Genomic DNA, 13708 nt, shown 5'->3' on the forward strand with positions numbered 1-13708 from the left:
TTGTTTTTTTGTTATTGATGTTTTATCCATGTCATAGTGTGAGAAATAACAGTATTGTCTTTCAGTGGAGCAGTTTTACAGGCTTTTATCATGTATTCTGACTCAAATAATGTGTTTCTAACAGCAAACACTCAGAATAAAGTGAGATGAGCTGCTGATGATCCTGAATGGCTTGTTGAATGAGTGTTGATAGTCTGAGGCTCATCAATATTAACAGATCTGCTGAAAACACTCTTTATTTCATGACAATAGTTCCTGTTTTCACCTAATTTATTATGCTGATGTCTTCAGATCTCCTGTACATTGACACTTAAAGCTCATTTCATTGGTGTCAGCAGACTGAGGGGATTTGTTGGTTACTATATATACATTTATTTATGTGTTTATGATTTTAACTGTTTTCTTACCATTATTTATATTTGGAAGAATTTTAATTATTTATATTCTTTTATACATTTCTAGATACCTGTATTTTAATGTAGAAGCAGAATAATGTTAGGATTAGCAATACAAATAATGGATGGATTGGCATCAGTTGTGTACTGTATGATGAATAGATAGACAGACATAAATGCATAAATACAAACATAAAGCTCAACATATAACAAATAATAATAATAATAAAATAAACAATCAATTCCACTTGAATGCTAAACGTTTGTGTTATTTCTCACAGGGTTATTCACTTGAGCTTGTGTTTCTGGTGTCCCACTTTCACATGCGTATGAATGGAACTCGGTGCAGAGAAAAGTCTAGTGTGAACGGCCATTAATTCAAACATTTTTAGTAAAATAAATATCAATCTCAAAGTTGGTGTCAAAATATGGCAGTATTGTATATTTAAATTTTAATATCATGTTCGATAATTGAGTCATTGAGTCAAATATATTTAATTGTTTTTGCTAAAGACACATGCCTATCATGTTTTAAAAATAATAATTGGAAGATAAATTTACCTCATTCATGGAAAGTTTCAAGGACATATAGTAAATTTATAAAAAGGCATTCTGCAAATGATCATTATATTTTTGAAGTGCTATTTATATGTTGCATAGAAGTGTCATTTAGTATAAAAACAAACTCAGTTTGTTTTTATACTAAATGACTCCCGCATCCGTCACATGGTCAGTGAAGCTCCATGGGATGGGAGGAGCTTCCAATGAGAGGAGCTTCACTGACCATGTGAGGAGTTCAGCAATAAATGCTGTAAATTCCCATCAGTATTTTAGGACATCCTCAGACCTCAGACATATGAAGACGAGCATCAGAGCATCAGGAAGAGCTGAAATCTGCAAAGACTGAGTTTATTAAAGAGGACAGTGAGAACATGAGTGATCCAGAACCCTGCAGAATGAAACACACTGAAGATCCTGAAGAACAAAGAGGTTGGTGTTTATTCTTCATTCATTCATGATGCTGAAGAACATTCATGTTAGAAACATTCAAGCACTTCATCACTTAGATATGCAGATAAACTATGAAATTGTACAGAATGTTCTGGGTTTTTTCTTCAACAAATGGTCAGTAAAGGGAGGTTTGAGACATTTTTATATTGATTGTCAACATCAGATCAAGCTAATACTATTTTAACTGTTTTATTTTACATTAATTTTATATCTGGTTCCCAATTTGCAATTTTGCAACAACATTACCACAATTTTAGTCATTTTCAACATAGTTTACAATAGTAAATAGTTTTTCTTTAAACACCAAGTTACTGATAAAGTTGTATTTGTCAAATATCATATAAGTTATTCATAGTTATAAAGATTCTTCTTACAGTAACGCTGATAACAGGGTTGATGAATCAGCTATGTACAGTTTGTGTAAAAAAAAAAAGAAATGCTCTGTTTTTGAAAGGAGGAAAATCATGTCAGGAGTAACAGGGTTGAGTGAAACATGGTGGGACACAGATAAATCTGATAAAAAAATATGAATTTAAAACTAGTTAAAGCCACGGCCACTCTTTTATCATGTGAAATTTCTACACGCACTGTGACGGTCGTGAAATGAAAAGCTTTTTTACAAACATAAATTCAACATATAACAAATAAAAATAATTAATTAAAAAATTAACAATCCACTCTACTTGAATGCTAAACACTTGTGTTATTTCTCACAGGGTTATTCACTTGAGCTTGTGTTTCTGGTGTCCCACTTTCACATGCACATGAATGGAAGTCAGTGCAAGGAAAAGTCTAGTGTGAACGGCCATTAATAATTCAAAACGTTTTTAGTAAAATAAATATCAATCTCAAAGCTGGTGTTAAAATATGGCAGTATTGTATATTTTAATGTTAATATCATGTTAGATAATTGTTTCATTTATCAAATATATTTAATAGTTCTTGCTAAAGAAACATGGGATTCGGGATGTTTTAAAAATAATAATTGGAAGATAAATTTACCCAGTGGTCGAACTGAATCAAGTTTTATGGGGGTCCCCAACATAAAAGAAATTTCACCATAAAAAACATTTTCTGGGTGGGGGGTTGTTTAGTTAGTCTCGCAATATACAATTTATACAATATATTTGATCATAATATGCATGTCACACAGGCTGTCACTTCCGGTGGGAGTACGCTGTGCGCGCCTTGCTGCCGCTTCTCGCTGGAAATTTTGTATGTTTGTTTTGTTTTGTTTTGAACCCTGTGCTTTGTTTCGCGTCTACCGTGTCATCTCCCTGCTGAACTGGACGTTTGCTTGGACTTTATTGCTGTCACGACTCACTTTCTCTGGATCTTGTTTCGGATACAACGCAGACACGCTGTAACTTTTGTCTGTCTGTTTTGAACACTGCTGTGTTTCGTGTCTACCGTGTTATCATCTTCCCTGCTGAACTGGACGTTTCCCTGGACTTTATTGATTGTCACTTGCCTCTGGATATTATTTTGCATACAACGCAGACACTGACAACTCTTCAACTCATCCTGGCATTCATCCAACTCACATACTCATCTGCTGTTTGCCGATCCTTGCACTACTCCACTGTACCTTCTACATAGGTGGCCGGTGAGTCTCCACTCCCTCGCTTATCTATTGTGGACAGTCTTTTGGATGGTTGGTTACCCCCAGTCATTAAATTTATCTGAAAGGTCGTCATGCTGTGTTGATCGTGCACAATTAGCAACGAGAGTAACGTACTGCTTCTTTCTTGCATTGTTTGCAATGAAAGTACGTTTTCCAACTGCCAGTGTTGTGTTGTCCCGCGGTCTGAATATGCATATCATTTGCAACATCTCTGCACTGCTTGGAGTTTTAACTCTGGGTTTATTGTGTACCCATGGCTCTCAACTATTCATTACTCCAACTGGGTGATTCTCGCGAAACTAGACTTATGAGGTGTCATGAGGCATTTTGACGATAAAAGTAAATGCTATCAAAATAAGAAGAATACAGTTATAAACATCTCTTTATGTACTATATTGCACATGATTTCAAATAACATCATAAATACCAATTTTATTGTTTTTTCCACATTTAAGGGGAAATTTCTCATTACCGCAATGTGTCCATGACTGGATTTTGGTTCTTTGAGATGTAAATATTTATAATTAAAAAATAAGAAAAATAAAAAGCTTCAGTGCATGTTATACTATACATTTACAGTAAAGAAACATGTGTTATTTGATGATCATTGGTAAATGTAGTGACAATAATAAGGAATATAAATGTGTCCAAGACCAATTTTCTCATCCTCCGCAACAATTTTCAATCATTGTTTAAGTCCTCTAAGAATGAACTTTTTCAAGGAATTTTGTTGGAAGGGACATAATTGACTGTGACACTCAAGATGGCTACTAGGTAAGCAATTCATATTTTTTCTCTCCAGATAAAAGTTAAAATGTTGTTTGTCATAGTACCTACACAACTTTTTAGTTCTCATTACCGAAACATGAGTTTGTGAAGTTTTAAAAAATGTTGCCGTTTTAATTTTTTGACTAGCCTACTATATACCCAATTATGGTCTAAATATAAAAAGAGAGGGAAAGTTTAGCTAACCCTTATTTAGCCTCCACAGTTAGCAAGAATGTTTAAGGTCACTCATCCTCCGCAACACCATTATCATTCACCGCAACAATTGAAGGCCTGTTGCGGTGGAGATACCTACTCAATGTTTCGGTAATGAGAAACAGACTTATGAAGGAGGGACGTGCACTATAACTCTTGCTCATTTCAATATATCTTGATATTTGCCTTAGCACTAATTGAACAGATTGCATTAAACAAAATACAACCCCCCCCCAGCAGGAGTCACTAATTTTTTTTTTATGAAGTGCTTCCTCAAAAAGCAGTATGAATGCAGTATAGGCCACCTACTATACATGTAATATTATTTAATATTCAATAGTTCTACTGTGAAACAATGTATTTCTGTCTTTTTTACAAAATGTTACATTCAAGATGGCTATTGTGTATTTTATTACAGGCAAGCATCAGTTGATAAAAAAGGGGATCAGCAAAAGACAGGCTGAAAAAGCACAGGGAAAAAATATACAGCAATCCAATCCTTCTTGAGGAGTACATAAGAAAGGAGAGAGAGCGGTCAGGGAACAGGGTGATAATAGGGAAAAAACAGTCACGGTTCGGTTCATAAATTTACACGGAATAAAAATAAATAAAACTCACGTGCAAATTAATTAATGTGATGCGGAACTACTGTTAGATACACGGGTTCTTTAGGGACACATAATCTGTAGCCCCGCCTTAGCTCTGAAGCAGGGGGCCAATGTTTCGGAAAAAGCTTCCCCGGACGCCGCCATTGATTAGCAGACCCCCACCTGCTGTTAGCATTCCATTGACTCCCATTCATTTTGGCGTCACTTTGACAGCGAATAACTTTACATCTGAGGTGTTTAAAGGAGAACTCCGGTCAATTTTAACATTGAGCTCATTTTTTTGTACATTTGGAGTGCTGTCAATACAGAGAACAACGACAAAAATCGGTGTTGCCTACACAGAGTTATTCTATTTTTAAAATTTGCACCCTGTTGACTTCAATAGGGCAAGTACTAAACCTGCTTTTAGCCTCTTAACATCCTTGATGTGTCATTACAAGTGCACAGAAAATGTGAGTGATTCCTTCTGAGTGAACACGAGTGGATCTGACTGCAGTAGATGTGAAAGAAATGTATAAAAATGATGTTATTTAAGCCAGCGCAAATACCTTTGTTTACATCCTGTTTTCGGGTGAAGTCCAAAGTAGTCGATTGCCGAGTTCACGCGCATAGGTTTAGTACCTATGATCACGCGCGTGAACTCGGCAATCAACTACTTTGGACTTCACCCGAAAACAGGATGTAAACAAAGGTATTTGCGCTAAAACACCAGTTTATTAATAAATAATTAAATGTCTCCTTGCTATTTTAGACACATTCATAATCATTACTTTTACCGGTTCTTTGTGGCTAGCTTTAAGCGTTCGGTCGTGCGCTTGAGTGCGGATATTACAAACGCTCATTATCCTGTGTAGGCTATATAGCCTATTTAAGTAGTATAATTAAAATAATATAGCCTACAGGGGCGATTTGTCCACGAATGGCTTAAATGAACAGCTACTAGTCGACTAGAATTTTTTTTTTAAGTCGGAGGCAGCCCTTATTCCACATATTTTCGAACCAGGAAGCAGGCCATTATGGGTTGAGCGAGCGACCCTACGGAATGAGCGAGCAGAGCGGAATATTCAGAAATGCGCTCTCCGCTCACGAGCTCTGATCGGAACAAACCCGAACCACTGTCTGCTGAATTTGCGCAGAAACATCAAAATAGACGTAACCAGCTTCTTAAATTTGTTTTTAAAACTAAACATTTAGACTATTTTAGCACAAATTATGAGCTTATTGACGATTTTTTATAGTTCTTGACAAAATTAGAACGTTTTTTTTTTTTAAAGAAAAGTTTTGGGTGGGCCTGTTGAAAAGTGGGTGGGCCTAGGCCCGTCAGGCCCGTCAGGCCCACCCATAACGCCGTGCCTGGTTGTATGTGCACCTCGAGCACCCGTATGCGGGTTATTTCAGTTTGATGGTCATTCTTATCCTACTTTTGTTTATCAAGTAAAGATGTGGATGGTAGAACGGGTGACAGACAGTTACACGAGTTTGACTGGGGAATAAAGTGCAAGTTGTGAGATGCCAATCGCCTCTGTGAGTCTGTCTGGCCTCTATAATAACTTCATCTGTGAGCTATCCCTATTTCTCCTCCTGACAGAACGCGTTACAAAGCGTCGGACATCGAACAGGCACAGATAACCTCTGAAGATGTCTACTAGTCCATCAACAAGAACGATATTTACTCGAGTCTGACTCCTTGCTCGGTCAGTCTGCCGTTTCCTCTTTCTTTCGTACTCCGACAAAGCTTTCCTAGCTTTGTGTGCAGTGCCGTAAAGCAATTCGTTACATCGCGAGACCTGATATCACGCGATACTTCCTGACGGCGAGGCCGCCGACCCGCCGGCCCAAAGTTGCAAGTGAGTTTTTTCCACTCTCGGGCACCAGGGGGGTGCGAAACCACCACCATTCAACCCGAAATAAGTAATATAGGGTAAACGTACCTATTAAGCTCAAGTACCCATTAAGCACACTACCATCTTGGAACTCAGATTATAAAAAGAAACAGCAATGTATTATCCTATTTGATGTATTAACCAATTGATGTGTTTGTTACTATATACCTCCTGTAATTTTAAACCAATCAGACCATTGCACACTGAGATATGTGTGTCCATGTGTTCACACTGTCTGGCGGCTATTTTCAAAGCTGTCTGAAAACTTTCACCAGAAGAGTAGCCCCTCAGATGTGCATTTTTTATATGTTTAAGCCTTTATTTTGAAGAAGTACATCTTCTTATTGCAAAATTAAGAGATTAATGTTTAGACTGTTGAATATTATAACCTGGAACCTGGATGTGGGAAATAATTACAGTTAGATCTAAAAGATAGTTTTAGCAACATAGCCCAGATGCTACGAACATAGCTAGCTTACTAGCTGTATAAGATTGTGTGCTACATTAATATATTACTTCACAGGAATTAATGGCTTGTACTTTTAAATCCATAATATTATAATTTTACATTTTATTGATAGTCTGTGGTTTTAAACTGCTGTAATTTTTAAAGAATTCATATTATTGTTAGGTGAGCTTAAAGGGTGCACGACTATGACAATCACACAGCTTCAGTGTGACATCAATTAGAAAAAGCATAATTTCATAGATATTGTCTATAATAGTTGTTCATATTAAAATTGGTATAAACTTAATACATTACCTAGATTATTAATTTAGCTAAATATTTTCCTTTAAATTTTAATTTAATATTTATTAATTAAAAAATGTTTTTGCTCCAATTAAGCACAGTGTGTGCTCCCTTTAAGCTCACCCACATTAAACGTCTATGTAAATACTTAATAATCAGAATTTAAATATTAACTGATGGTTGTCACTATGTTAATCTTCAAAAAAATGATTAATAAACTTATTTTCACAGTCTTAAGATGACAAAAGCTAGACGAAACTATAGTGTATGCCCAAAGATGAAAGAGGCATGTCATACAAAGAAGGAGCCATCAGAAACCTGTCGTATCTGTCCAAGAAGTTTGGAGTAGACAGGAAAGCTCTGACCCAGAGAGTTAAAGGGATACTCCACTTTTTTTGGAAATAAGCTCATTTTACAACTCCCCCAGAGATAAACAGTTTTACCGTTTTACCTCGTGTACTAAGACGGACTGAAAATGAAAAGGTGCGATTTTGAGAGTATAGTTCCTAGCCATATCAGCCTAGAAAATTTAAACTTTACATTTTCCGTCGGTCTTATTACACGATGTAACTACAGAAGAGTCGAGTTTTAAATAGGAAAAATATCGAAACTCTTTGGTCATTTTTTTGAGAGAGATGCTAATGGTCTTGTCCGGTTCAATTCATTATGCTAAGCTATGCTAAAAGTGGTACCGCCAGACCCGGAGATCGGCTGAATGGATTCGAAAACGGTAAAACTCAACTGTTTAACTCTGGGGGAGTTGTAAAATGAGCCTATTTCCAAAAAAAGTGGAGTATCCCTTTAAGGAGCACATTGGTTTGTTTTGTTATTTGATTTTTCAATATGGGTTACATAGCTGAACGTGGACTAGTCTAGATGTTGCAATGAGTTTGAATGACACGTCACTATGAATAGGATAGGCTACCTGATCAAATTGAATGCCTTGTTGCTTGATTTTAGTGTTCTGTTTTTTTGTGATTGACTCTGTACCTTCAAATAAAACTTTTTTCAATTATTCCTTAAAAAGGTTGTTTAAAATAAACAAGAATTTTTAATAAAACTTGTTGTGAGCTTATTGGGAACAGGGGTGTGCTTAAAGGGTACAAAACGTACCCATTAAGCACAGCCAGACTTTTTATATTTAATGATGTACATCTTAATTGAAATACTTTTGTCATTTAAAATAAAATGAAATATTATAGTGTGAGAGATTAATATTTTATTTTAAAATAACTTCTTGTACTAAAACCAATATCTTGTGCACTAAAAATGTCTCAATGTAGATTTTGGTGAGCTTAATAGGTACGTTTACCCTAACCATTCCACTGACTCCGAAGCGGTTCAGTTAAGGTTAAAAAGTTACCTAGTGTCCCTTTAAGAGCAGGTGTGCTTGTTCCATGGTGGATTGCTATTATAACGGCGGATTTACCAGGAGCGGTTCACAGCCGAGGAGACCAACGTTCTCGTCAGGGCCGTAAAATACAGAGAAGTGACATTGGGGATGGGAGAAACACACCCAAATTAACTTTGGTTAAACAGGCGTATGATAATTTGGGTTAATGTGTAAGCTAGATTTATGCCTATTTTTTCACATCTTCATGGACACAACAATGATTTCCCTCGTGTGTTAATATTTTTCCTTGTAATAATGTATGGTTTTCTAAAAATGAAAACTTCTGCGTCTGTGTGTAGTAGGGCTGCACGATTTTGAGAAAAAACCTAATTGCGGTTTTTCTGACAAATATTGCGATTGCGGTGCGATTTTCGATTTTTTTGGTTTTATTTATTTTAAAGCTTGAGTAAGCAAACTGTACTTTTTATGTAATTTATGTAATAAATATAACCTTATTGTAAAGTGTTACTGATTAGTTATACACCGATTCAGACGTCTCCTGAGTTCACTGTTGGAAGATCAGTTGTTTTAACCCTTCATTAAAATGAATCGGTTCAAAGGAGTCATTCGTTCGCGAATTGGACGTGTCATGCGCGTTGTGTGATTATCCCAGCAGTTAGGACATGGACATCCAAGATTTCTGTCAACACAGAAAACATTTCATCACTGGATATTTTTTTCGTTTAATTAAAGAGTTTTTTTTTTTTTGTCAGTTAAATGTCCGGAACGCTTTTCAGTTCAATTTATTTAGCACAATTCACACCCAGCGATAATTCAGGAAAAAAAAAAAATCTCCGAATGATCCACATGAAACTTTGGTCTTCCGACCTTTTACCACCGTGTCGATTTATTTTGATCAATATGTGCGAGGGAGAGAGAGCAAGACAGCGCTTAGTTTGGAGACGGTGAAGTCTTGTTTACACTTTCGCCTGGCTCCGAAGAGAGAGAGAGAGAGCGCGCGCGCGACCGTCTCTCTCTCTCTCTCTCTCTCTCTCTCTCTCTCTCTCTCTCTCTCTCTCTGCTCGTTCTTTCAGTTAAACATGCGCCCTGTCACTCACAAGCGCAGCAGTTCATCTACATGAACTATTATGCCCCTTTTCACAAGATGTAAAATAAGTCTCTGATGTCCCCAGAGTGTGTATGTGAAGTTTCAGCTCAAAATACCCAACAGATCATTTTTTACAGCATGTTTAAATTGTCATTTTTTGGGGCTCAGAAAAACACGCTGTTTTAGTGTGTGCCCTTTAAATGCAAATGAGGTGCTGCTGGACGACCCAAGGGGCGGAGCTTCATGAGCTTGCACTCAGTCTGTCAGGACAATTTCATCTCACGGAATGATGATAATATCAGAAACTCTCAGTAACGGTGTTCATTTCGAGTCGGACAATAATGCCTACAGAGTCAGAGTGCTGTATAGAGATGAAACAGGTATAGTTTAGTAGTTTAATTACGGTTATTATAACGTATTTGTCATCTGCTTGTATGTATCCATTATTTATTAATAGCCTACAAGTCTGCTGTCTGAATGATGATCAAACATATACTGATGAGTTTAATAAAGTTTATTGTACATCACACAAAAGATGAAGCGTCATAGGTTTAGTTACCTATGATCACGCGCGTGAACTCGAGGAGACCAACGTTCTCGTCAGGGCCGTAAAATACAGAGAAGTGACATTGGGGATGGGAGAAACACACCCAAATTAACTTTAGTTAAACAGGCGTATGATAATTTGGGTTAATGTGTAAGCTAGATTTATGCCTATTTTTTCACATCTTCATGGACACAACAATGATTTCCCTCGTGTGTTAATATTTTTCCTTGTAATAATGTATGGTTTTCTAAAAATGAAAACTTCTGCGTCTGTGTGTAGTAGGGCTGCACGATTTTGAGAAAAAACCTAATTGCGGTTTTTCTGACAAATATTGCGATTGCGGTGCGATTTTCGATTTTTTTGGTTTTATTTATTTTAAAGCTTGAGTAAGCAAACTGTACTTTTTATGTAATTTATGTAATAAATATAACCTTATTGTAAAGTGTTACTGATTAGTTATACACCGATTCAGACGTCTCCTGAGTTCACTGTTGGAAGATCAGTTGTTTTAAACCTTCATTAAAATGAATCGGTTCAAAGGAGTCATTCGTTCGCGAATTGGACGTGTCATGCGCGTTGTGTGATTATCCCAGCAGTTAGGACATGGACATCCAAGATTTCTGTCAACACAGAAAACATTTCATCACTGGATATTTTTTTCGTTTAATTAAAGAGTTTTTTTTTTTTTTGTCAGTTAAATGTCCGGAACGCTTTTCAGTTCAATTTATTTAGCACAATTCACACCCAGCGATAATTCAGGAAAAAAAAAAAATCTCCGAATGATCCACATGAAACTTTGGTCTTCCGACCTTTTACCACCGTGTCGATTTATTTTGATCAATATGTGCGAGGGAGAGAGAGCAAGACAGCGCTTAGTTTGGAGACGGTGAAGTCTTGTTTACACTTTCGCCTGGCTCCGAAGAGAGAGAGAGAGAGCGCGCGCGCGACCGTCTCTCTCTCTCTCTCTCTCTCTCTCTCTCTCTCTCTCTCTCTCTCTCTCTCTCTCTCTCTCTCTCTCTCTCTCTCTCTCTCTCTCTCTCTCTCTCTGCTCGTTCTTTCAGTTAAACATGCGCCCTGTCACTCACAAGCGCAGCAGTTCATCTACATTACTCACCGATCAAATAAGACTTTGGCGGGACAAAAATTCACTTTGGCGGGCGCTAAAACAAGTTCAATGCAGAAAATTCATGCGTGAATTTAACTTAGTAGGCTACATGACCATGCACTCGCACAAATGCGACCACATAAAATTTTAACTCGCACATTCTCAAAAAATGGTCGCATATGCGACCATTTTGGTCGCAGTCTGGAACCCTGCTGTCGGTGGTGATTTTTAAGATGCTGGTATAGATTGGTAGTGTTTCCTCTGGATCTGGCCACGGCACGTCGACATATTTTAGCACTCTTTTGCTCCACGTCGTTCTTCGCGAATCCAAAATAAGTCCAAACAGCTGAAGTACAAGTGCTCCCCCGCTTCCTCTCCCGTCATTTCTGCGCAGTTACAAGCTTTTTCTATTGGCACAATTCGAGGTACACGTTGTGTGTTAGCTGCTTTGCTGCTGTGCTGCCAGAAAGCCGGTGCACTGCATACAACCTTGTAACTTTCCATTGCCATTTCTAATTGGCCAGCAAGCCAGGAACGCGAGATTCGACCATTTTGATTGGCTAATAGGTTTGTCACTCAAATGTCAGAGGCGGGGGAAAAAACCTCAGACTCCTGAGGTTAGGTTATTGCGAGAGTTAAAACCTCAATATCGATGCGATAAAGGTTAATCGTGCAGCCCTAGTGTGTAGATGAAATAAGCAAAGTGTATGCACGTTGTGCTTACGCTACATTATGGCCAAGCAACCGCCCTTAAAATAGTATATGAATAACATGCGCAACGCGCCACTGACTTTAGACTAGGTTTCTCCAGGTCAGTGGCAGAATTGTTTTCTGAAACTGCAAAATAGCACCAGGAAACGTTTGCGCCAGAACATGCCTCCTCTTTGCGCTGAACCGCCCCCGGGAGCGCAAATGCATTTTCTAGTTTACCAATGTGCGTCTATGGAGGGAAAAGTCTGCTGTGCGCGGGTTCAAAATAGGAATGAGACATGCGTCGGTGTACAAAGTCAATTGCGCTGGGTGCAAGATAGGGCCCCATTTGTCCATTATTTATTTCTAAAGAAACACGAAATTTGATACAAATGCTCCATTACCTTGTATCTTACTTTATGGCCCTGTAGAAGCAGTTTTTGTAAAAATAGGCTAACGATTGCATCATAACCACGTGACTCTCTGTCGCACAGTAGAAAAATTACTGTATAGACAGGAGGAGAAGCTTGCGCGCAATCTGGGGGACGCGGAGGCAAAATGACAAAATAATTAATCAGAATACTTAGCAAAAGTTTCTCCTGCTCCTAGCTCATGGACACCCCCTACTCACACTCTCCGTCTCTGCAAGTTTTGGAAGGGAATGATTCAGATTTCTCTTGGCACAGCTACTAGAAGACAGACGGGTTGCTCACGTCACATCTACGTTGTCAAGCTCAGTTTGAGTCTGCGCAGTACGCTCAGCCTACTCAGTATAATATTTATATATAGTCAAGTCCAGTCAAGTCAAGTTTATATAGTGCTTTTCACAACACAGGTTGTATCAAAGCAGCTTCACAGTAATAAATTAGAACAATACATCAATGTTTGTTTCTAGTGGAACGTCTACGTTCGGTAATGCTGATCAATATATACACACAAACATATACCAGGGCACTACATATAAGGCACTTGAAGACCCGTAAAAGCATGTGGAGGTCGTCTTTACCTGCACACTAGACAATGCCATGTTTTGGTTTCAATATTTTTTAAAATAAATATGCATAATAAAATGAAATATACACTACCTTTCAGAAGTTCAGATTGATAAGATTTTTAAAAGAAGTCTCTTCTGCTCAAAGCTGCATTGATTTGATAAAAAAAAGAATATTCTGAAATATTGTCTATTTTCTATGTGAATTTATAGTAAAATGTAATTTATTTCTGTGATCAAAGCTGAATTTTCAGCATTGTTACTCCAGTCTTCAGTGTAACATGATCCTTCAGAAACCATTCTAATATGATGATTTGATGATCAACAAATATTTATGATTATTATCAATGTTGGAAACAGTTTATATTTGTGTGGAAACCGTCATACATTTTATTTTTCAGGATTTTTTGATGAATAGAAAGTTCAAAAGAACAGCATTCATTTGAAATGGAATCTTTTGTTACATTCTAAATGTCTTTTCCATCCTTCAGATGAGAGGTTAAAGGTTCCGTATTATGCCCCTTTTCACAAGATGTAAAATAAGTCTCTGATGTCCCCAGAGTGTGTATGTGAAGTTTCAGCTCAAAATACCCAACAGATCATTTTTTACAGCATGTTTAAATTGTCATTTTTTGGGGCTCAGAAAAACACGCTGTTTTAGTGTGTGCCCTTTAAATGCAA

General features: G+C 37.4%; 1 protein-coding gene across 2 annotated transcripts in view; it reads left to right on the forward strand.

Moving 5' to 3' along the window:
* The first annotated feature begins 2565 nt into the window (after positions 1–2565).
* The window catches only part of LOC308689759 (uncharacterized protein), a 44588-nt gene continuing 33445 nt past the window's right edge, over positions 2566–13708 (forward strand). For both annotated transcript variants that reach the window (XM_081363665.1, XM_081363663.1), the window contains exon 1: positions 2566–3012. The gene's annotated coding sequence lies outside the window, so the exon portion shown is untranslated. The remainder of the gene's footprint in view (positions 3013–13708) is intronic.

Source organism: Scardinius erythrophthalmus, assembly GCF_964197995.2.
Source record: "Scardinius erythrophthalmus genome assembly, chromosome: 1".
NCBI lineage: Eukaryota > Metazoa > Chordata > Actinopteri > Cypriniformes > Leuciscidae > Scardinius > Scardinius erythrophthalmus.